The sequence below is a fragment of the Pelodiscus sinensis genome, chromosome 1 (genome assembly GCF_049634645.1).
Source record: "Pelodiscus sinensis isolate JC-2024 chromosome 1, ASM4963464v1, whole genome shotgun sequence".
NCBI classification, from domain to species: domain Eukaryota; kingdom Metazoa; phylum Chordata; order Testudines; family Trionychidae; genus Pelodiscus; species Pelodiscus sinensis.
In genome coordinates this window covers 128,031,090-128,053,725 of record NC_134711.1, presented here as the reverse complement: position 1 = coordinate 128,053,725, position 22,636 = coordinate 128,031,090, and the positions used below count along the sequence as shown (strand labels likewise).

Sequence of the window (22,636 nt, the reverse complement as noted above, 5' to 3'; positions counted from 1 at the left end):
TCAGCTGGCTGGAGCCAACACAACATGCTTCCTCTCTCTGATTATTTTATGTTGACTTTAATTGGATATAGCTACCCTAATATGGTTCCTGGAATATCATTCCGCCAATGGGATGGTTTTGCCAGAAACATTTCCCATTGTATTGTTTCTATGCATGGTGTTTTACAGTAGGTAACATTTGCCACATTTCTGGGGTAGCATTCCAATGGGAGTGGAGGACTGGTAAACAACCTAAGAACATAAGACCAGCCATACTGGGTCAGACCAAAGGTCCATCTAGCCCCGTATCCTGTCTTCCGACAGTGGCCAATGCCAGATGCCGCAGAAGGAGTGAACCCAACAGGCAATCATCATGTGATCCCTGTTTGGAAATGGATGACAGGAGAAACAGAGGCTAAGGATACCATTCCTATCCATCCTGGCTAATAGCTGAATTTATCTAACTCTTTTTTGAACCCTGTTAAAGTCTTCACAACATCCTCTGGCATGGAGTTCCACAGGTTGACTGTGAGCTGTGTGAATTTTGTGACCCCTAGTTCTTATATTATGGGAACAGGTAAATAACATTTCCTTATTCACTTTTTCCATATCAGTCATGATTTTCTAGACTTCTGTCATATCCCCCCTTAGTCTCCTCTTTTCTAAGATGAAAAGTCCAATTCTCTTTAATCTCTCTTCATATGGGACCCATTTCAAACCCCTAATCATTTTTGTTGCCCTTCTCTGAACCTTTTCCAATGCCAAATATATGTAGCTAGTTTTGAGTTAGAGGTTGATAATTTTTTATTAAATGGATTTTAGAAAAGATAGGATTGTCTGTGGTAGCAAAGGACTAGACTTGATGGCCCGAGAATCCCCTTCTAGAAGGGGATATTCCTAGCTAGGCAGAATCCCTGATGCAAAGATCTTACAATCTAAAGGCACAAATAAATAGTCACAGTATGGTGAACAAGAAAAGTGGCACATGGTCATTGTGGAGGTGATACTCTTGGGAAGAGCTGAATTTTGAGAACTATTGTGAAGAAAGAGATAAAGGAACTTGGTATATGTCAAGCTGGGTGGCAATTCACAGCCTGGGTGGTTTGGAGATGCATCTGGTATCTGTCTCACCCAATTGGGAAGCTGTTAACTTTGGACAGAATGCAGGGAAGAAAAGGTTATTACAATAAAACTGATTCTCACAAGGATGTGATGGAAGAAAAGACTTCAGTTAACCAAAGCCCATCCATGTGAAAATGTCACTCCATCAGCCCCTCCTGAGGCTTGCATTAACGTAAGAGTTGGCGTTTCTTAAACCCTCAGCTCCTGGATTCATCCAGTGATACAAGAATCTGAGCTTTTTTTTTTTTTTTTTTTTTTTTTTTTTAAAAGGAAGCTTCTAGCTGTCATGTTTGTGAGGAAAGGTTTAAAAATGTGAAATCTGAAGGCTCATGCCCAATAAAAATCAACCCCGTATTTGTTAGTTTTTATGAAGAGCCAAGTGCCAGGGAGAGTCAACGGGAGTGGGTCACTGAACTTCCTTATGCTCTGTTGAAATGCTTACCTATCACGTGCCTCTCTCTTCAGCAATGAAATGCATGATGAGGATATCCTGTTTTGGTGCTACCATGTGAAATCAGACATTCATTTTGCAGTCATTTGTGGTTGTTGGGGAAACTATTAAGTTCAGATCAATACAGACTGATATATATATATAAAGATGTTCTATTGTGTATTAAGGGCCAGATCTTCACTGATGTAAACCAGCATAGCTCGACTGAAGTCAGTGGAGCAGGGTTGATTTACATGAGCTGAATTTCTAAACCTTCCACACCGCCATTGGGAACAGATACAGCAATCTCCATGTGGGTGGGTGAGGGGAGAGTGGATTAGTGGCTGGATGGCAGGTAGGGTTGCCAGATGGTTTAACAAAAAATACCGAACACCGCCTCCCCCCCTCGGCCCCCCCAAAAAAAACACCAGGAAAAAATTCTGCCAAGGAAAAAAAAAAGAGGGGGGGGGGGGGGAGACCAAAGTTGTTAAGCCCCCCAAAACAGAATTGTGGAGCAAAACAAAAAAAACACAAAAAACAAAAGTTTAAAAAAAGAGGCTGCCCCTTTAACACAGCCATCATCTTGGGCGCCATTTAAAAAACCCCGCAGCTCTGACCTGGTAAGCATAGGGAAGCCGGGGTCCTCGGGGTGGGGTGGGGGGGGGAAGAGCTGGTGGGGGGCAGAGGCCGTTTGGGGAGGGGTTCAGGAGTGGCTTTGCAAGCCACACTTTTGGGGGCAAGAGCCACAGGTTGGCCACAGCTGGTGTTGAGGGAGGCATCACGTGCCCAGCAGCCAGGTCTTTGCTGGTCACATGGGCCAGAACAGCATGTGCTCTGCTCCCACCCCAGCCTAGTGCCCCCCTAGTGTGGCGCCCTGCAACTGCCCCTTCCTGCCCCCCCTTCGCTACGACTCTGCTGCGCTCCGCACTCCTCCGCCAGATGCAGCAGGGGAAAATTGTCCCCGCTGGGCTTCTGTCTGAGGGAAACAGGAAATACTGGACATTTCACGTGTCCTGTATTGCCTGTTTTTTTTTTAAACTGGACAGAGCCCGCAAATACCAGACTGTCCAGGTGAATACTGGACACCTGGCAACCCTAATGGCAGGCCAGAATCCTGTGCTACGAACAGAGGCCACAATGGATCTGGTTCAAAACTCTCTCGAGGCAGACACCAATCCTTTCTCCCTACTGTATGGAAAAAGACCACTACTTTCCACTCCATTACGATGACAGGTAACTGCTTGGAACACATGCTTAGAAAAGATTCTGAAAGCATTTGTACTAATCTGTCAACCTGCTTCTCTGCTCTGGTGAGTCACACATCCTAAGGTCTTACAGCAAGCTTGTCCTCTAATGTACTGCAGTCTTCCAATACTTTTGCCATTGACCTTTAACTAAAAATGTAGCAAAGAATTAGCATATTAACTGTAATATCTTGTCTGCAATAGCCTCTCTCAGGGAAAATGTCAAATTCCAGGCTGTTGCTGACATGCTAACAGTTTCTCATTTCCCACTTTCAAGAGCCCCTACAGCTGCCCGTTGAAGTGAAACAAGCTTCCTTGTCTGTCTCCTGCCTCTATATAGCTTTGGTGGTTGACTCTTCTTTGGCACGTGAAGTGTCCCTGGATGGCCAGGAGTCCCAGCTTATCAAAGGCCGACAGAAGCATTGAGCCACCTAGGCTGCACGAGTCGCTGTCCTTCCTCTCCGTGGGCTGCAAAATTGTCATAACCAAGACAGTACCCCAGAATAGGTCAGTTTTTCTAACTGCGTGTGCATTCCTAGAATTTGCAGGGTTTGCCGGTTGATTGGATGCAGAGGGAGAGCACGGCTCTCTCAGTGCAATCAGCATGCCCCTCACTTCTCATGCCCCTGCTTTATGTTCAGGGGAAAAAAACTATGCAGGCGGAAACTAGCGGCATCTGCCAACCATGTGGATGGGCAACAGGAAACGAAACATCTTGTGGGCCACACATAGAACCCTGATGGGTCGCAAGCAGCAGGCAGGCTACAGATTGCCCACCACTGGCCTATAACAGTAACACAGTGGCTCGCAAATTATCAGAGCCCAAAACAGTCACATACCCCTCAAACCAGACAAAGCTGCAGGCTGGGCACCATGAAGACCAGAATACTGTCAGAATCCCAAGGATCTCGAAGCATTCCACTGCTCCCCACTGTTGCCTTGGGAAGTCTCACAGTAAATTGACTCTTTAGAATAAGAAACACAGGCAACTAGCCTCCTTGTATTCCTCTGCTTTAAGCATGTGTCAATGCCTTGAGCAAGGATCTCAAGCTTCAGACTAGTTAGACGTGAAAGAAGAGCAGCTTAGACAGCTCTCTGATGTTACGCTAGCCTCAACACAAAGCCTTAAAATCCAACACCGCCCCCCCCCCCATCCCTCAGTCACCTCTGAAGACTGCAAATACCTAAATATTAACAACAGAGACAGGCTTAAACCAAAACCACAAATCCACATAATCATGAATTGCAGAGAAATGTGGGTTTAGGCTTTCTAGCTTGGATCCAGTTCTAACTTACAAACCCACAGCCCCTATGACCTTATCCTGCTGAGCATAGATATTACAGCTCAAAATCATCTTTCATTTGAGACCTTTCCATCTAATGAAAAGGATAAGGGCCCATTTCAGCCATGGCTTTGGGAAATTCCTAGAGGCTGGGATGCAGCTAGAGTCTGTTCAGATATGGAGAAAGAGGTCAGAAAACATTCATCACACAATAATGCAAATAACAGAGAAAAAATTCATAAGAAGTGGGGTGATGTGGGGAGGGCAAAAAGAGGTCTGAGAAATGCTTCCAGCCATAGCATGTGCATGTATACCCATGCATGATTTTGCAGGCTTCTGTGAACTATATACTTAATTCATGGACCCTTTTGGTCAATTTCAGAGTTATAGGATTTAAAAAAATAACAAATGTAGTGATTTCAGCAATTTTAATCTGAAATTTCAAGTTGTTGTAATTGTAGGGGGCCTGACCCAGTGAGGAGTTGTGTGTGTGGGTGGGGGGGGGGGGGGGGGGTTGCACTACTGCTACTTTTCCTTCTGCCATGCTGCTGGCAGCACTGCCTTCAGAGCTGGGTAGCGGCAGCTACTGGCCAGGAGCCCAGCTCTGAAGCAGAGCTGCTGTCAGCAACAGTGTAAAACTAAGACAGCAGGGTATGGTACTGCCACCCTTACTTCTGCCCTGCTGCAGGCAGGGCACTACCCTCAGCATTGGATATGCAGCCAACAGCCACTGCTTTCTGGCTGCCCAGCTCTGAAGGCAGTTCAGAAGTAAGGGCGGCAATAATTTAAGAGCAGATTTGATAGACATGTCAAGGATGATCTAGACCAGTGTTTCTCAACCAGCGGTACGAGTACCCATAGAGGTACTTGAGAGAAGTCTGGGGGGGTATGTCAACACAACTGAAATTGTTAGAAAACTGAAGTTTTTTCATTTTAAGTTTTACAGCGCTTTATTATTTTTGTACTTTTTACATCCAAAAATTACATCGCTCGCCCGGCTACAATTAAATTATTTAAACAAATGTGTTGCAATGGTAGAAAAAATGTTGCATGTCTGAAAACTGTAGGTACTGAGGGTACTCTTTTTTTTTTTTAAAGGGGGTACTTTATAAAAAAAAAAAAAGGTTGAGAAACACTGATCTAGACTGTGTTTGGTCCTACCACGGAGGCAGGGGACTGGACTTGATCACATCTCAAGGTCCCTCCCAACTCTAGTGTTCTGTGATGCAACCCCCTAAAATAATCTTGTGATCCCCTTGCAACTCCCTTTTGGGCCGGAATCCCCCATCTGAGAAACTGTCTGGTCTCCCCCATAAAATCTGTTTGGTATTGGGAAAAAGCACAGAGAGGACCAGATTTCAAGGTCCGTAAGGCATTTTTCATAGTCATAAATCTGGTAGGACCCTATTTATATCCCACCTTCCCCAATTCTTCATAAACACCAAAAACAGACACAGAGTCACATTGAATCTCCATTGTCACTGCAGATGGTAACCTAGATTTTAATTATCTCCCTGCCCCAAGTATCTTTTTTCGTTAGTGGTATGTTACAGCTGTAGGCAATACCTACTAGTACATTTTAAAATATATTTAATGAAATCGGCGCTGGAAGACTTCTTGCTCTTCCTAATGGGATTTTTGGGGGAGGATCACTGCAGTAAGGCATGTGTCTGAATGGGAGCAAGCCAAAGACTCTGAATTATTTTCTGGGCAGAGACGAGGCAGCTGGGATATAGGAAGTAGTGGCCTCTTGGCTCCTATCAGCACGAAGAAGCTACCACCCTGGTAAATGCGATGTCTACGATCGCTGCACTATGGATTCTGGCGCACCGGCTGAACTGTTTAGAAATGGGCTCTAAGGACTACTCTTAAGGATGGGAGCTGCAGAGTTTACAATGGAAATCAATCTGAAAACCCATCAGGACAAAAGCAGAAAGACAGCATCTGATAAGGAGCAATTAAACCACTGGAGCTGAGAATTGCAAACGTATCTAAAACAGAAAGGAAAGAATTCTCCCTCTTGAGAGAGACTAGTCTGCACACAAGAAATATATGGGGTAGACACAAGGGTCCTGGTTTACAGTTATCCCATTCCTGTGCTTGGGGCAGAGAGAGCTTTAAAACCCCTTGTAATGTCTGTGCCCGGGGATGTTTCTGGGTTCTGCCCAGCCCTCAATGCAATCAAGAGCAGACTTTATGCTGCTCTGACTTACGCTCTGCTCCTCGAGGCTTCTAGGATGCAAGGTATGGTTGTAGGTCCATAGTCTCCAGTCACATCCCTCTCCCACACCTCCTCTCTTCACACCCCTGCCACCTGCTGGAGGCAGGGATGACACAAAGAGCTTTGGGCCAGCAAGGGCGCACTAGTGGTCATTCCTGACCCTTTTAAAGTTCCTTCCCATTGCTAGTAAAGAAAACATTGGAGAGGAAGGGACAGTGACTATTGATCATAACCCCCTTTACCGATGAGCCGGAAAGCTCTCCACAAGCCTGAAATGCAAGGTTAACATGTATATGCGGCAGGATAACCCAAAGCTGAGATTCAGGCAGTTATTAAAGGTTATTGCCAAGTTGTCATCGCTACAAGAGAGGCAGACTGAAGTGGCTGCAGAGGAGGAGATCGCTGCGCCCTTCGTGGCACGGGTATCTTGTAGAGAAACATGGAAAAGATTCACCTACTGTCAAACTCACATCACAGAACATTAGAGGGCTTGGCACATACATCCTTCTACGTCCACTGCTGTCACACAGCTCCCAGGCTAAGACACTGTAAGCTGAAATTCCATTGCTTTGAAGGATAGCCAAGGCAACATTACAGGGCCCTCAGAAGTTTGATCCTTGGCCGGAGGGTGCGTCCTAGTGTTTGAGAATGACTGGAGCAATCAGAGTTCCCCAAGATTTGACAAGATGGGGGAGTTTTTTCCTTCAGGGAGGGAATCATCATCTCAAACAAGCTCTTATGCACCTAACAACATTCATCCTGGAAAAACCAAACATTCAAAAGAATTGGGCCATTCACCAGCTCTGGGTCGGATGCAGCAGCCCTGCTTATGGGAACAGCCCTTCGGAAGCAGTGTTGTCTCTAATTTTGTCTATCCAAGGCATGTACAGATATGCACCACCAGTAGAAAGAAACACGCAGTGCCGGCTGTGGACGTTCTACTAATCAACTGAGCAGCATTTAAATTTCTCCTGGTGGCTGGGGAAGCGCTCAGCTTACTGGGAATTCTGATCTGAAGCCATCAGGACTATTTTTATGACAGGTCCTGTTAGCATAAAGGAAGTTGTGTGTGAGTTTGGGGTTTCTTCAGGATTATTACCATATCACAAGGCCAGAAACAGGAGAGATCAAAGGCTCACAGAAAGGAGTGCAAGAGAAGCAGCATCTTGTATCAGACCTGCCTGAACACTGGATTTCAACACTTGGTCTCCTGAAGATCGAGACTCTCAGACTTTAAAGCCAATCTCTGCCAATTTGACCTGGGGAAATATTCCTAGCACCTAGGGTATGTCCTCATTGTAGAGTTAACCTGAGTTATCTACATGATCTCCTCTTGAGTCAGCTTCACTCGAGTCAGACAGGCCCTAACGTGTGGGACTCCACAAGGTAAGTTCAAGTGTTCCGTGTCCGGATAGGACTGGAGTTAGAGGCAACTCGGATTTTAACTCAGTAGAACTCCACCGTGAAGTCAAGCTCCCAAAGTGAGAAGTCACAGTCCCTAAATTGCTTTAGGCTTCAGAAACGTCACTACTAGAGATGACTGGGAGAACAATTAAAGCTAGGTCTTAGCAAATAGAATCATAGAATGCTAGGACTGGAAGAGGCCTCATGAGGTCAGAGTCCAACCCCCTACCCAAAGCAGGACTAACCCCAACTAAATCATCCCAGTCAGAGCCAGAGGCAGCAGGTTTGTATAATTTTTGGTGGTGCCCCATTAGCCACACTCCCAGACTCCCCTGACCCCCTTTAGCCACACCTCCTGACCCCCGTTAGCCAGGCCTTTGGAGGTAACACACTTGGGGAAAGATGGACACATGACCAGAAGTAAAAGGTGTCATGTCACCCCTCTCGAAGGACTTTTCCCACCATCCTCCTACCAACAATAAGGATTAGTTTGACCCCCACCAAGCCCCCCTCAAGCAACTATCCTGCAATTGCATTAACCCAATGTGCATGACATTAACTCGGGGGCAGAGAGGCTGGGGGAAGTATTCCCTCCAAGGCTATGTCTACACTCACGACTTCTTGCGCAAGTACAGCTGTTCTTGTGCAAGAACCCACAGAGCAGTCACACTGCCCACCTGCTCTTGTGCAAGGAAATTTACAGTATGGAGTGGTAAGAGAGGGTGTCTTGCGCAAGAGCTACGCTCTTTTCTAACAGGTGTAAGCTCTCTTGCGCAAAAGGGCAGTGTGGATGCTCAGCAGGGATTTCTTGCACAAGAAACCCCTATGGCTAAAATGGCCATCGGAGCTTTCTTGCACAAGAGAGCGTCCACACTGCCATGGACGCTCTTGTGCAAAAGCACATCTTGCACATGGCAGTGTGGACGTGTTCTTGCACAAGAACCTTTGCGCAAGAAGCTGCCAGTGTAGACATAGCCTAAGAGTTTCCTCCCATGAGCAGAATTAATTTTGTGTTGTGCACCAGTACTGAGTTCGTGTGGCTTGAAACCTCTACCCTGTCCCTCTGCTGCCATGTCTCCTCCCCTTGCTCCATCAGCTCCCCTAGTGCCTGTTGCCCCCCAACCTCTCACCCTCCTCTGCTGTCCTGACTCCTGCCCTTCTCACTGCCCTCAGCCCTCCTGAGACCTGCCCTCCTCTGCCAGCCCTTCTCTCTCCCCTGTGCCAACTCCTCCAGTAGCCCCGCTCTGATCATGTGAGCTACCCCTCCTCATCCCCTCTCTTAACACCTCCCTCTACACACCTGCCCTGCCTCTTTCCTCTGGTGCTGGTCCCTCCCCTGCAGGTGTCTGCCCTTCTGCTTCACCCCAGAATCCCCTGCACCTGCACCTTCCCTTACCCCTGCACCCTCCGGGTGCGTCCCCTTTTGTCCTCTTTTTCCCTGATGCCCACCCCCTCGTCACTCTCTGCCCCATTCCCTTTATGTCCCTGTGCCCTCACACATGACTTGCTGCATCCCTGCCTTCCTCATGCCCACCCCTTCTTTCAAGCCTTCTCCCAGCACTTTCCCCTCCCTCTCTAACCCCCAATGCCCTTACCCTCTTCTCTCCCAGCATCACCCTGTCCCCCTCCCACTGACACCTCCCCTCCTGCCCTTTTCTTCATTGTCTCCACTTGGCCCCTTGGCATTTGTCTCTCCTCCACCCTGTCCCTTGGTGCCTTCCCTTTGCGTCTCCTGACCTGCTCCCCTCCCCTCAGCACAAGCCCCTTCCTCTCTCACCCCTTTCCCCTATTTTTCCCCCTCCCCTACCTTCTGCTTTCCAGATTGCGGGGCGGTGGGGCTGGAGTCTGCAGTCAGGCCCTGCCGCCCCTCTGTCTGTCGAGGGGGCACAGGCCGCTCTGGCATCCACTGCCCATTCCTTCTGGGGCTGTGGAGTCTGGGCGTCTGCCCCATGGGGTTACCTGCCAGGTCCCAGCGGCTGCAGGACAGCGGGAGCGGAGCTGAGCTTCACCCCGGGCCGGGTGAATCCCCTCCCCCTTGTCTGCCGTGCTGCCGGCATTTTACAATACCCGGCGCGTGGCGTGAGCATGCACCGCAAGAGTGCAGTGGCAGGGCTGGCCCGCCGTGCCCGCTCGCTCCAGCGTCTGCCCAGGGGCGAGGCCTCCACATCCCGTCACCCCTGTCTGGCGCGCAGATCCCTCCCGATGAGACCAAAGCAGGATGGGACTGCTGAGCAGCAGCTGGTTTAGGGAGGAATTTGGAGGAGAGAGGGTGGATGAAGGGAGGGGCACTGTACTAGGCACTAGGGGCGCGGGGGCAGGGGTGGCCTGCAGCAGCAGCTTGCCTGCGGGCACCCCATTACAATTCCTCTTCTCCTCGGGGAATGCTCTGGGGCGGGGGAGGAGGAGCAATATTCAGAGCCAGGGGAGAGACCCAGCTCCAAATATTGGTGGAGCAGTGCCCCTGGCTCTGAATATTGCTGGAGCATGGGCACCATGAGCCCATATAACTCGCCACCCATAGTCAGGGCTTGGTCAAGCCAAGACATAAAACCTCCAGGGATGGAGATTCCACCAGCTCCCTAGGTAACCCCATTCCAGTGCTTCACCACCCTCCTAGGGAAATAGTTTTTCCTCATATCCAACCTAGACCTCTCCCACTGTAACTTGAGACCATTGCTCCTTGTTCTGCCATCTGTCACCACTGAGAACAGCTTCTCTCCTGCCTCTTTGGAACCTCCCTTCAGGAAGTTGAAGGCTGCTATCAAATCCCCCCTCACTCGTCTCTTCTGCAGACTAAATAAACCCAAATCCCTCAGCCTCTCCTTGTAGGTCATGTGCTCCAGCCCCCTAATCATTTTGGTTGCCCTCCGCTGGACCCTCTTCAGTGTGTCCACATCCTTTCTGTAGTGGGAGGGCCCAGAACTGGACACAATACTCCAAATGCAACCTCACCAGTGCCAAATAAAGGGGAACAATCACTTCTCTAAATCCACTGGCAATGCTCCTTCTAATGCACCCTAATATGCCATTAGCCTTCTTGGCTACAAGCGCACACAGTTGACTCATATCCAGCTTCTCATTCACTGTAATCCCCAGGTCCCTTTCTGCTGAACTGCTACTTAGCCAGTCGGTCCCCAGCCTGTAACAATGTTTCGGATTCTTCTTTGTTGAACCTAATCAGATTTCTTTTGGCCCAATCCTCTAATCTGTCTAGGTCACTCTGGACCCTATCCCTGCCCTCCAACGTATCTACCTCTCCCCCAGCTTAGTGTCATCCGCAAACTTGCTGAGGGTGCACTCCATCCCCTCATCCAGGTCTTTAATGAAGGTGTTGAACAAAACTGGCCCTAGAACCAATCCTTGGGGCACTCCGATTGAAACCGACTACCAAGGAGGACGGCCATTCCGTAAAGGAGAAATAATTCATTTGTTTATTACACAGTTAAAACTTTCAGCTCAAGTCTGAATTTGTGGTTTAGGAGTATTGTTTAAAGAATATTTCTTTCTGTTACCATGTCACTCCTTGACCTTTGCAAGTGAGCTTCAAACAGACACTCATCATCCCTCTTGCTCAAGGATTTCCTCCCTCCTTCCTTTTAGATGGGAGTTTCTGCAAAGAATGCTTTTGGTTTATTTGTCTTTCCTCATGCTCTGGAATCCCTGGAGGAAGCTTAAACCAGAACTGGTATATTATTTTCTAGTCTGTGCTGGAATGTCAAGATCTCAGAGGATGCAGGAAAGAGTTTCTAGTGGGGAGGGCTTGGAGAGTACCAGCTTTGGCTCATTCTCTGACTGCCTAGCCTTGTTTTTCAAAGTTTCTTGAGTTGGCAGGCATGTGACCGATACAATATTTACTTCCCTCTCCTTTATTTTCCTTTGGCTCCCTTTCCCCTTTTCTTCTCCTACTGAAAAAATGGCATGTCATTGTGACACATTACATAAAATGGCTGAAGTGCTGCAAAATTCCCAAGATTCAAATCACAAGTCTTGTGACACTGGGTAGTTTTTAAAAACCCCATGTGAATCTCAGTTATTTTAAAAAAGTTTTTAGCCCTCATGATTACAGAGAAAGGCTTGAAAGTGTAAAACAAGCAAGCCCTAGAGCAGGGCTACTCAACGTGCAGCCGATGGGCCACATGCAGCCCATGGCCCATTTGTTTGCAGCCTGTGATATGGATTGGGTTTACGCGGGGCTCACCATGTGACCTGCGGGTGGGATCCTTTGAACATGGCCTCCACTGGGAAAACACTCCACAACGGCGAGGTGTCTCCCAGGCGGAGTGAGCACTGAAAGACGCAAGCGGATGGGCTGGCTAGAACAGACAGGTACAGGGTGTTGGCATTTCTAGCCCCTAGGGAAGAAGTGCCAGGGCATTGTGTGAAAAGCTATTTGCATATATTTGCATATAAATTTCCATGTATAAATTAAGTTGTGGCTCTCAGTATGTACTGTATCATTGTGGCCCCCCAGGCTTCCAAATCTGAGTAGCCCTGCTCTAGAAAGTCTGAAAAACTAGAAGGCAAAGGAAACAATAACCCCCCCCAAAAAAATCCAAACACCCTCTCCAACTAACCAAAAGACTCCCTCCACATTAAAAAGGTGTGATATTTATAATTTCATTATTTTTGTAATCTTGTCTATGACAGCTTTTTGGAGGATATTCATAGATTCCAAGGCCACAGAGCATCATTAGACCATCTGAGTTGACCACTTGCATAACCCTGACCATAGATTTCACCCAGTTCCTCTAGATGCAGCTCAGTAACTTGTGTATGGCTAACACGTGTTTTTCAGAAAGGCATCCAGTCTTAATCTGCAGACCTCAAGAGATGGAAGATCCACCACTTCCACTGGCATTGTTGATAAGGCACAACATTTTAACAGTGAGACTTGGAACATTTGAACAACTTTGGCTATAACACCCAATGGCTGAAAGTTAAATCATGGTCTGCAAGACTAAGGAGCTCGTTATTACCCAGTATTTTCTCTACATGGAGATATTTGCACTCTTTAAAAAAGTCACCTCTTGATCCTCTTTTCTGCTCAAGCTAAATAGATTAAAGCTCTTTAAATCTCAAACCCACACCCCTTTCTTTTGCTTCTCATTATGCCCCTCTTTGTCATGTTTCCCTGTACTAGATACGGACGGCCACAAACCTTGCTTAGGCATACCAAATGTGATAGTCACAAGATCTTTAATGCTCTACCAGTATAGCCAAGGTTCATTTAAATAAGATATTTTACACAGTGGCATCTAGTAACTGAACTGTGTTAATGGATGCTAAACTGGATTCAACATGCATTACACATTTGGCTGTAAAGAAACACATTTTACTTGAATGGATCCAGTTTTGAAATTCGCTAGCCTGCTCAGTAGGACTGCCTTCTCCTCACTGTTATTGATGTGAGAATGATGGGCAAGTTATGCTCTTGCTGTACTGAAGTATCAGAATAGGGTAACATATTTGATTTGATATTTTGATTTGTCTTCCTTTTACTATGGTGCTGTTCTATCTTCCCTTTATTACAGAACAAATCTGTTTGGGAATGAAGGGTTTGCATGTTTTCCCAGAGAGGTAACTTTTCTTTCTTACGTTTATTATCTTACCCGTATATTTAAATGACAGTATTTGAAAATACAGAATTTGGGGCCCTATTATGCTAGGCACTGGACACAAAGGGTATGTCTACATGGCAGTGTTATTTCAGAAGAATGTCAGACCGTATCAATACTACAAGCAGTTATTTCGACAAAGTTGAAATAATGGCGAGCTGGAGGACTTCTTACTCCAACTCCTGTAACCTCCATTTTACGAGAAAGGGAAGTCAGAGGAAGAGTGCTCTTTCTTGGACTTCCTGCTGTGTAGACACTGCCAAAAGCCGAAATAACTATTTTGACTTCAGCTATGCAATTGGCATAGCTCAAGTTGTGTAGCTTATTTTAGCTTTAGCCCTGCTGTGTAGACATGTCCAAAGAGTTGTAGACAGTCCCTAATGTATGATAGACACCATGGGGAAGAGGTAAAGCTAGATTAAAAGGAAATTTAGGTCTGATTTCTAGTCTGATTTCTCTACTCATCCAGTTATACAAAGAAGCTTAGAGGCTTTACTGTGAAACCAGTTTTGAAAAACAACCTTAAATATAAAGCAATGCAAGGGGAAAAAAAAAGACTTGATAATAGCTTCTCTCACTGAATTATCACAGGCTCTCATGTGGTGCTTTCTTTCCGTTTGTGTGTGCAGGTGCAAGGTCTAATGTAACTGAAAACAGAATTGGGCACCAGAACTTTGTGTGTGTTTTTTGGAAGGGTAGTTCTTAGAATTCTTTCAGAACACATTCTCACTTGTAAGCCCTTCCCTGACCATTTAAAAAGCCCCCAGAACATGCTGACATCGGTCCTGCCAGGACGGGAAGCAATGCCACTTTGTTCTGTGTCCATCACTGTGGCCTCTGAGCGCTGCTCTTACAGTAGCCTTCACCCAAGAATCTCAACCAACTTTCCACACAAGTATTCAGTCAACTGTAACATCCTAGTGGGGAAGGCAATCAGCTTCCCCTACTACTGACAGTTGCTTCTGCATAGAGCATAGCTGCTTTTTAGGCCAGGAAGTTAAGGACACGCTATCTAAGCCCAAGGGACTGGGTTACTAATTAACCAAAGTGCAATTTCCTCCATGCACTAAAGTTAAACACACCTACTAGGCAACTTTAGAACCCACTGTGGAGTCAGGAGAGAAACTGACAAACATGCTTTCACAGATATGCCTCACAGAAGGCAACAGGAGAAACTCCCTGACTAATTTGACTGCCCAAGAGGAACTTCCTGTATTCACAAAGCTAAGGGGAAGCTAACAGGAAGGTCAGGTCACAGAAAAGTCAAGGGCTCTAAAGGAGACAACTTAAACAGGACATACAGATAGACTGTCAATGCACTAATAAATGGCCAAGAGTTCATATTTATGCCACAGCTAACAGACCTTCAGCTTTACCGTGATTGTTAATTGCATTCTGGGGCCTGGTTTAGGGATTACTTAGAGAAGACTAAAACATTGCCACTACTAATTTGCAGAACGTAAATATCAGTTTTGTTAGAGATGGAGAAATCCCACATGCAATTATTGACCTGGCAGGAACCTGCTTAGCTTGTGAGATTGAGCTGGTCTCACAGAACAAGATGATAAAGGTGCACATTCTACATGAATTCGCTGGGTGAATCTTCCACAGGCAACAGGTAAAACACAGCATGGATTGTAGAGGAGAACTTTACCCTGTTCACCTAGCAAACAGAACTTTCTTTTAAAGGCTGCTGAGTAACGTTTTCAAAAGTTTTGTACATGGGGTTGCCAGATGGTTTCAACAAAAATACCCGAAACACACTTGACATTACATCAAAATCTACATTACATCTTATTTAGAAAATACTGCACATTTATATTTTCTCATTTATATTGTCTCAATTTGTTTCCTGAACAGAAATCTCGAATACTGGACTGTCTGGTTCAAAACCGGACACCTGGCAACCCTATTTGTACACCATCTCTGTAAGCGATCTGAATATTTTGCTTCTAACGATCCCAAGAGATCTCCCTCTTTTCCCATTTTTAATCCAAGCATTTTTGAAATGACAAAGCATTTAGTTAAAATCAACAAAAGGGAACAGCAGTTTCACTGTTATAAACAGGTCTCTATAGGAATGAGGTTCAAATATACAACACTTGATTGCTCCAACAGTCAGAAATGCCTCCGGAGAGCAGGAAAAAGAGATCAGTGTAAGTTACTATTTGTTTTAGCTTTACCTTCCACTGAAGTTGCACCAACAGGCCTTAAAGTCTCTTGAATGGAGCACTTCCTTCTGTTTTGCCAGTCACTATTTCTTTTTTGTTAAAAACCAGTTGAGTCTTGTAACCTTCCTTCAAAGAAAAGGGGGGAAATGTTTTTATTTAAAAATGTCAAGTCTTTTGTGAAAAGATTTGCTTATGTGATTCAAATAAGGGCAGAGTTGCACGTTAGAGTGCCCCTCACTTCCTTTGCAGAGGTACTGTACAAACTTAGCAGTTTGCATTAAGAGTTAAAGGGTGCGGGTGGTGGTGCCCATGTAAAGGGTGCGGGTGGTGCTGCCCATGTGACCAATAGGGAAGTCAGAAGCTTGTGGCAGCTGGTTTTCTTCTCTATGTTTAACTGATTCAAAGGGCATTTACTCATGAGTTTAGGCCAGCTTGATGGGGGGGAGGGATAGCTCAGTGGTTTGAGCATTGGCCTGCTAAACCCAGGGTTGTGAGTTCAATCCTTGTGGAGGCAATTTGGGGCAAAAATTCATCAGGGGTGGTAGTTGGTCCTGCTGTGACAGCAGGGGACTGGACTCAATGACCTTTCAAGGTCCCTTCAGTTCTAGGAGATAGGTGATCCATTATAATAACTCTGGGATAATCTTACCCAACCCTCTAGAAATAAATAAAAGTTATGTCTTGTGTACCTGCATTTATTCAAAGGGCTGGAAGGGCATGGAGAAGTCAAGTTCAACCCACGGCATCCAAGCAGGACCAGGAAAACTGAGACCACCCCTGACAGGCTTTTGGCCAACCTGTTCTTAAAAACCTCCAGGGATGAGGATTTCCCCAACCTCCCTCAGTCCCTTGTAATCCTATTTAGCTACCTGTACAGAAATGTTGCCCAACATCCATCCTAACACTACAGTTCATTCTTGTCCTTCAGTTGTATCCCTGTCCATTCACTGAAGGATCAGTCCTCTTTGTTAGCATATTAGAAGACTGCAAGGCTATTATGTATTCTGGTTTATCAGCAACATCTCACCCGCTGCACGGAAGACCCCAGTTTTAATTTTTCTTTCTTGCGCACGTGCCTTCCAATCAAATACCTCAAAGCCCTTTACAAACATTCATTCAGTAGGATACACAATATGGGTTGTAGATGTTTTACTTATAGGCAAATTAAAGCACAAAAGATCAGGGATTAGACACTACCTGTGCTTTTTGGTGGTTCTTCCTTTAGCATGAGTAATCCACTTCCCTGAAAGTGGTAGCAGTAGTGCTGCATACACAGGGACTTAGGTCAGCTGCTTAGGTCACACTGCTCCGGTGTGTGGATTTTTCACTCCTCTGACTGACCAAGTTAAATCAACCAAATTTTCTAGTATAGGCCAGGCCTCAGTGGCAGACTGGAGAATGATTGCCCCTACTAATCCTAGCTGCTGGTCTTCTCACCAGTAGGGATGTAATAGTGTAATTAGTTAAACGATTAACTGATAAGCAAAAGCTTATCGGTTAATGCTACCGACTACACGCATCTTCCCCATGGCTCTGCCAGTACATTTTTTAGAGGGCTGGCCAGTAGCCTGGCTCAGTCCCAGCTCGCGCTGGGTCCCAGGAGCTAGTGGCTAGTCTAACCTGTTGACAGCAGCTGTCTCAGGGCCAGACTTGGCTTATTGGATCATATGCTGCAGTAATGACATGGGGTTTACCTAAGGCAGCAGTTCTCAAACTGTGCATCGGGACTCCAAAGTGACCCAGACAAACACCAAAGCCAAAATTACACCTCTGCTACAGCACCCTGGCATAAAATGGAACAGCTTAAGGTGGACTAGGCCTTAGTTTTACAGCACAGGTGGGGAACCTCGGGCCTGGGGGGCCAGATGTGGCCCTTGACTTGTCTGGATCTGGCACCTGAGGCTCAGAGCTCTCTCCCAGCACTGGAGAGCCTGTTCTAGTGCTCCAGCCTCTCCCCCTCACTATTCTTCCCCCCACCCTGCCTGGAGCTGGAGCACACAAAATCTACTAGCCTGGGTCGTCTTAGGCTCCGGTGTGTAAGAGGAATGTGGGGAGTGTCTTTCTCCTCAGCTGGGGGGCCACAGTGAGGCCCTTGGGTTTGATTTTGGGGGGGGGGGGGTTGGTTTTTTTTTCTTTTAATTCTCACTTGTGTGCAGTGCCAGACTAATTTTTCTGTGGGTACATGGCCCCCAACCCAAAACGGGTTCCCCACCCCTGTTTTACACTTTGATACAAAACAGAAAGCAGGATCAGCAGTAAATTTGGATCAGCTGTGACACCTGGTGGGCAGATGGCTCTCATACCAGTATATGGCAGACCCTGCTTCTGAGGGTATCTGTTATGTAACTGCTACTACTTCATCACTTCCTACTCATGTTTTCTGGCTGCAAGTCAGATGAGCAGACAGATGGACAACAGAAAGTTTTGTATTAAAAAAAAAGTCTTTCCCTTCATAAATAGCTTACATAGATTAACCACTAGCTATATCCCCATGACAACCAAAATCACAAAACAAGAATGAGATTTGGTTCAGTCAGCCACTGATCAAACATTCAACAGAATGCCAAGGAATGGTACAACCTTATAGCTGTGAGTAACACAGAGAAGAGTATTTTACACCAGGGATCAATTGGCTTTTCTTATGTATGTGGAGTGGGAGTGGGGCAGGGTTGTGATGCCTGCTTTATTTTTTTCTGTCCCTTCCTGATGTGTTTGGTTAAAGTTTAACTGCGACAGATTGTTTCCAAATACACTTTTCTGCACCAAATCAAGACATAGTGTGTAAGTGGGTAAGGAGCATGGATCAAGTTTAGGTTCCATTTTTGATTAGCACCTGTTCTGACACTTTTCATTTAGGTTCTAAATACATTTCTTTCCCACAAATGCAACTTTTGGTCACTCCCCGTTCCCCTTTCCCCCCCCCCCCCCTCCTCCCATATTATCACCAGCTTTGCACCAGGTACAGGGCTGGAGCACAGCTTCGGAGGGGTGAGGCAAGCATGGCTTTCACTCACCTTTGTGTTTCCCTGTTCCTTGGTCAGTCTGTATGGGAATGGACTTCTGACACCAGCTGCCCTTGGCTGCAGTGGTGTTGTATCATGCAAGCAAGGTACTAAAACTTCAGCAGAAATTTATTTACCAAAAGTGAAACCTCTTTACAAAACTGCTGCATCATGCTGTAGCTTTCACTCAACCCTCCCCTAGCTAATCTCTCCCCTTCTTCCTGTTTCCTGTGCTTCCAGCAGGGCCGTCCTTAGGTTTTATAGTGTCTTAGACGGGATTATTAAACAGGTGCCCCAGTACCTCACTTGCTCTTCCACCCCTACTCCCTCCCCTTCCCAGAGACTCCAGCAGCCAATCCCTTCCCTCAGACTGTGCTGCAGGCAGCACATTCGGCTCTCTCTAGGACCCAGCCCTGATGTTACATGCTCCACTCCTTCCCGTCATAGGCATGCGCAGCACATTTCATTAGGGTGTGCACCTAAAGAATTTTTTTTTAAATGTACTTTTTGACCCCCATTAGCCACACCCCTGACCCCTGTTAACCATGCTCCTGACCCCTGTTAGCCACGCCTCTAGAGGCAACACTCTCAGGGCAAGATGGACACATGACCAAAAGTAAAAGCAATAAGGATTAGTTTGACCCCCACCAAACCACCCTCATGCAACTATCTTGCAATTACATTACCCCGATGTCTGTGACACTAACTTGGGGGCAGAGAGGCTGGAGGAAGTGTTCCCTCTAAGTTTCCTCTCATGAACAGAATGAATTTTGTGTTGTGCACTGTCGCGAGAACCACAGGTCTGATGATGCATACCCAAGCGGGGGGTGGGGGGTGGAGGACAGAACCAGGTGGACCGTTTTAGTAAATTAAAGATGTTTATTTATGACAGTGATGAATTTATAGTATTTATCCTAAGATTAATAGATGGTGCTAATAATGAATTATTTATTATATTTATTCACGATTTCTAGTTTAACGTGTCAGAAATATAAGGCTGGGAATGGCAAGGGGAATAGTCTCTATTCTAAAAACATCCAGCTACACTAATTAAATAACAGTGATAACTATAAACTCTATGTACTACCCAAAACAACTACAACACTAAGCTTATACAACAAAGAAAATCAAATCATACATACCAACTTACACAGCACACGGAACATTTCAAAGATATCGGTTCGGTTGCAAAGGCCTTGGTTACGCCCGAGAGTCGGGGGAGGTGGCTGGTCGGTTGATCAGGCCGGCAGCGCTTTGGAGTATACGGGAAGGCACATGCACGGTGGTACGTGTGTTGCGAAGACCTCCTAAAGCGAACTGTGCCATGGGTATTTATCCCCAAATCTGCACATCACTTTCCCGCGCTTGCATATTACCATATATGGCCCAATGGTCACCAAGTGGGAGTCTGTGTCCCAGGGGTTGAGCGACCAGGTAAGCCCTGCAGTTCTCACGCCAAGGTGACAGGTGGGAGAGTCCGAGGCTATTTTCCCCTTTTCACACCTTCCCTTTTTCTACAGCCAATGGTATGCAGGAAGCATGCAGCCGGTTTCTCCCAAGGAGTACTGCAGCCCATTATAGCAAAAGCAGCCTGGCCACACTAACTGGGGGGGGGGGGGGGGCAGTTTTTTCTCTAACATGCACCGGAACTGAGTTCATGCGGCTTGTTTGGATGAGTCATTGCGGCACTCAAGTTATTAATAAATATCTTAAAAACCTCTACCTTTTCCCTCTGCTGCCATGTCTCCTCCCCTTGCTCCATCAACTCCCCTAGTGCCTGCTGCCCCCAACCCCTCACCCTCCTCTGCTGTCCTGACTCCTGCCCTTCTCACTGCCCTCAGCCCTCCTGCAACCTGCCCCCCTCCACCAGCCCTTCTCTCTCCCCTGTTCCCACTCCTCCAGTAGCCCCGCTCTGATCATGTGAGCTACCCCTCCTCATCCCCTCCTCTAACACCTCCATCTACAAACCTGCCCTGCCTCTCTCCTCTGGTGCTGGTCCCTCCCCTGCAGGTGTCTGCCCTTCTGCTTCACCCCCAGAATCCCCTGGCACCTGCACCTTCCCTTACCTCTGCACCTTCCTGGTGCCTCTCCCTTCCCTTACTGCCCCTGCCCCCTTTGCCCTCTTTTCCCCTGATGCCCACCCCCTCACCACTCTCTGCCCCATTCCCTTTATGTCCCTGTGCCCTCACACATGACTTGCTTCATCCCCACCTTCCTCATGCCCACCCCTTCTTTCAAGCCTTCTCCCAGCACCTCCCCCTCCAGCCCCCAATGCCCTTACCCTCTCCTCTTCCAGAATCACCCTGTCCCTTTCCCACTGACACCCCCCCTCCTGCCCTTTTCCTCATTGTCTCCACTTGGCCCCTTGGCATTTGTCTCTCCTCCATCCCTGTCCCTTGGTGCCTCCCCCTTTCTTTCCCGACCTGCCTCCCTCCCATTAGCACAAGCACCTTCCTCTCCCACTCGTTCCCCTTATTTTTCCCCTTCCCCTCCCCTCGCCTACCTTCTGCCTTCCAGTTTGCAGGGCTGGAGTCTGCTGCGATCAGGCCCCAGAAGTCCCCACAGCCCAGGCTCCAGACCATGTGCCAGACCTGGAGCTGGGCCACTCGGCGTTCGCAGCCCCGGCCCATCACAAGATAACCGTCCCGCCTCTAGCCAGGCTCTGCTCCCCCACATCTCCTTCCCTGAGCCATGGCTTGGCCGTTTTAAAAACTGGTGTTGCAACGCCATGCTGACGTGACCCCGCCCCTGGCGCAGCCCTGGCTCTGCCCGTCTGCTGCCGCCCGGGTTGACAGCTTCCCTTCCTCCAGCCAGGATCAGCTTGCCGGCCTCCTCGCTGGAGTCCCTTGGCCCGGCATAGTGGTGCCCCACGCAACTGCGTATTCTGTGTATGCTTAAGGACGGTCCTGGCTTCCAGGCTCCCAACAGTCAGTGCTCTCAGTTCTAATGACAAGCAGTATTAAATCTAAAACACCACATTCCCGCCTCTCTTAAGAAGTGCTCCCAATTATAAAGTAATCATTGTTGTTCTAACCACAGCAACAAATATGAAAAAAGACACTATACTGTTGGCAGAAATATTACACTGAAAACACTGTAAATACTAAATAACATAGTTTGCAGCCCCGGCCCATCACAAGATGACCGTCCCGCCGCTAGCCAGGCTCTGCTCCCCGACGCCCCGCTCTTGTCCAGACAGGTGGTCATCTGGGTCTGAAACCCTGATCGTCTCTCAAACCCTGTTTCTAGTGCACTGTCTTGTTGTGTTGGTACTATGAGGAAGTCATCCAACACTGACTGGGTGTTGGCATCATCTCCTCTTGGTGCATAGGCAGGTGCAAGATAAGAAGCATTCCATACCTGCCCATCAGAAAGTCATAGGTGCAAGGCCCCCCTTAATGATTTTTAAGAGAAGATGTGACTTTATGGTCCCTTTAGAGTAAGAAAACCTGGAATTCTACACAAACAAAAGGAACCACACTCAAACTTCAGTTCCTTAGCACCCCGCCATTTGTCTGTGAAAGCCTTATACTTTGCTTGGTTCTGTTCAACTGTTTCTCTCACATCATCCTCTTTTGGCACATCAGGTCTTGACTTTAACAATCCAGCAATGATCAGTTTAGTATTCATCTGTTTTCCATGCTTTAACTCTGTGGGTGATCTTTGCATTGTGGCATGTTTGTAGCCCTGTATACTTGCAAGAAATCAGTAGTGAAGGTTATCCATGATCGCTCTTCCAGTTTAGCCGTTTGCAAACTCTTTCAAGCTTCTGTTAAACCTTTCCATTTCCCCACTGGCTTGAGGGTAATACAGGGATGATCTTCTATGTAAAATGTTCCTCTCTGCTAGAAAAGATTCAAATTCCAGGGAAGTAAATTGACTACCATTATCTGAAACCAGTTCTTTGGGGTTACCGTCCCTGCTAAAACCTGGAGAGAGGAACTTAATTACTGTAGCAGAAGAGATTTGTGATGTAAACGTTACTGCAGGCTATTTACTGAAATAGTCTATTAAAATGATGGCATGTGGACAACCAATTGGAGCAGTATCAAAGGATCCTACGATGTCAATCGCAACTTTTTCCCATGCAGAATCAGGAAGAGGAACAGGCTGTAATGATGGGGTACATGTGACTACCATCTTACCATGCATTTGTCAAGTGACA

General features: G+C 47.0%; 1 protein-coding gene across 9 annotated transcripts in view; it reads right to left on the bottom strand.

Moving 5' to 3' along the window:
* BCL2L14 (BCL2 like 14) overlaps positions 1-22,636 on the bottom strand; it is a 55,722-nt gene that overhangs the window by 16,202 nt on the left and 16,884 nt on the right. For 2 of the 9 annotated variants that reach the window (XM_025180912.2, XM_075901071.1), the window contains one exon: positions 15,482-15,595. The exons of 4 other annotated variants lie outside the window; for them this stretch is intronic. The gene's annotated coding sequence lies outside the window, so the exon portion shown is untranslated. Of the gene's footprint in view, positions 1-15,481; positions 15,596-16,666; positions 17,446-18,483; positions 18,789-22,636 lie in introns of those variants that run through there. 3 more of the 9 variants (XM_006115485.4, XM_014569748.3, XM_075901076.1) reach the window with 3 other exon arrangements.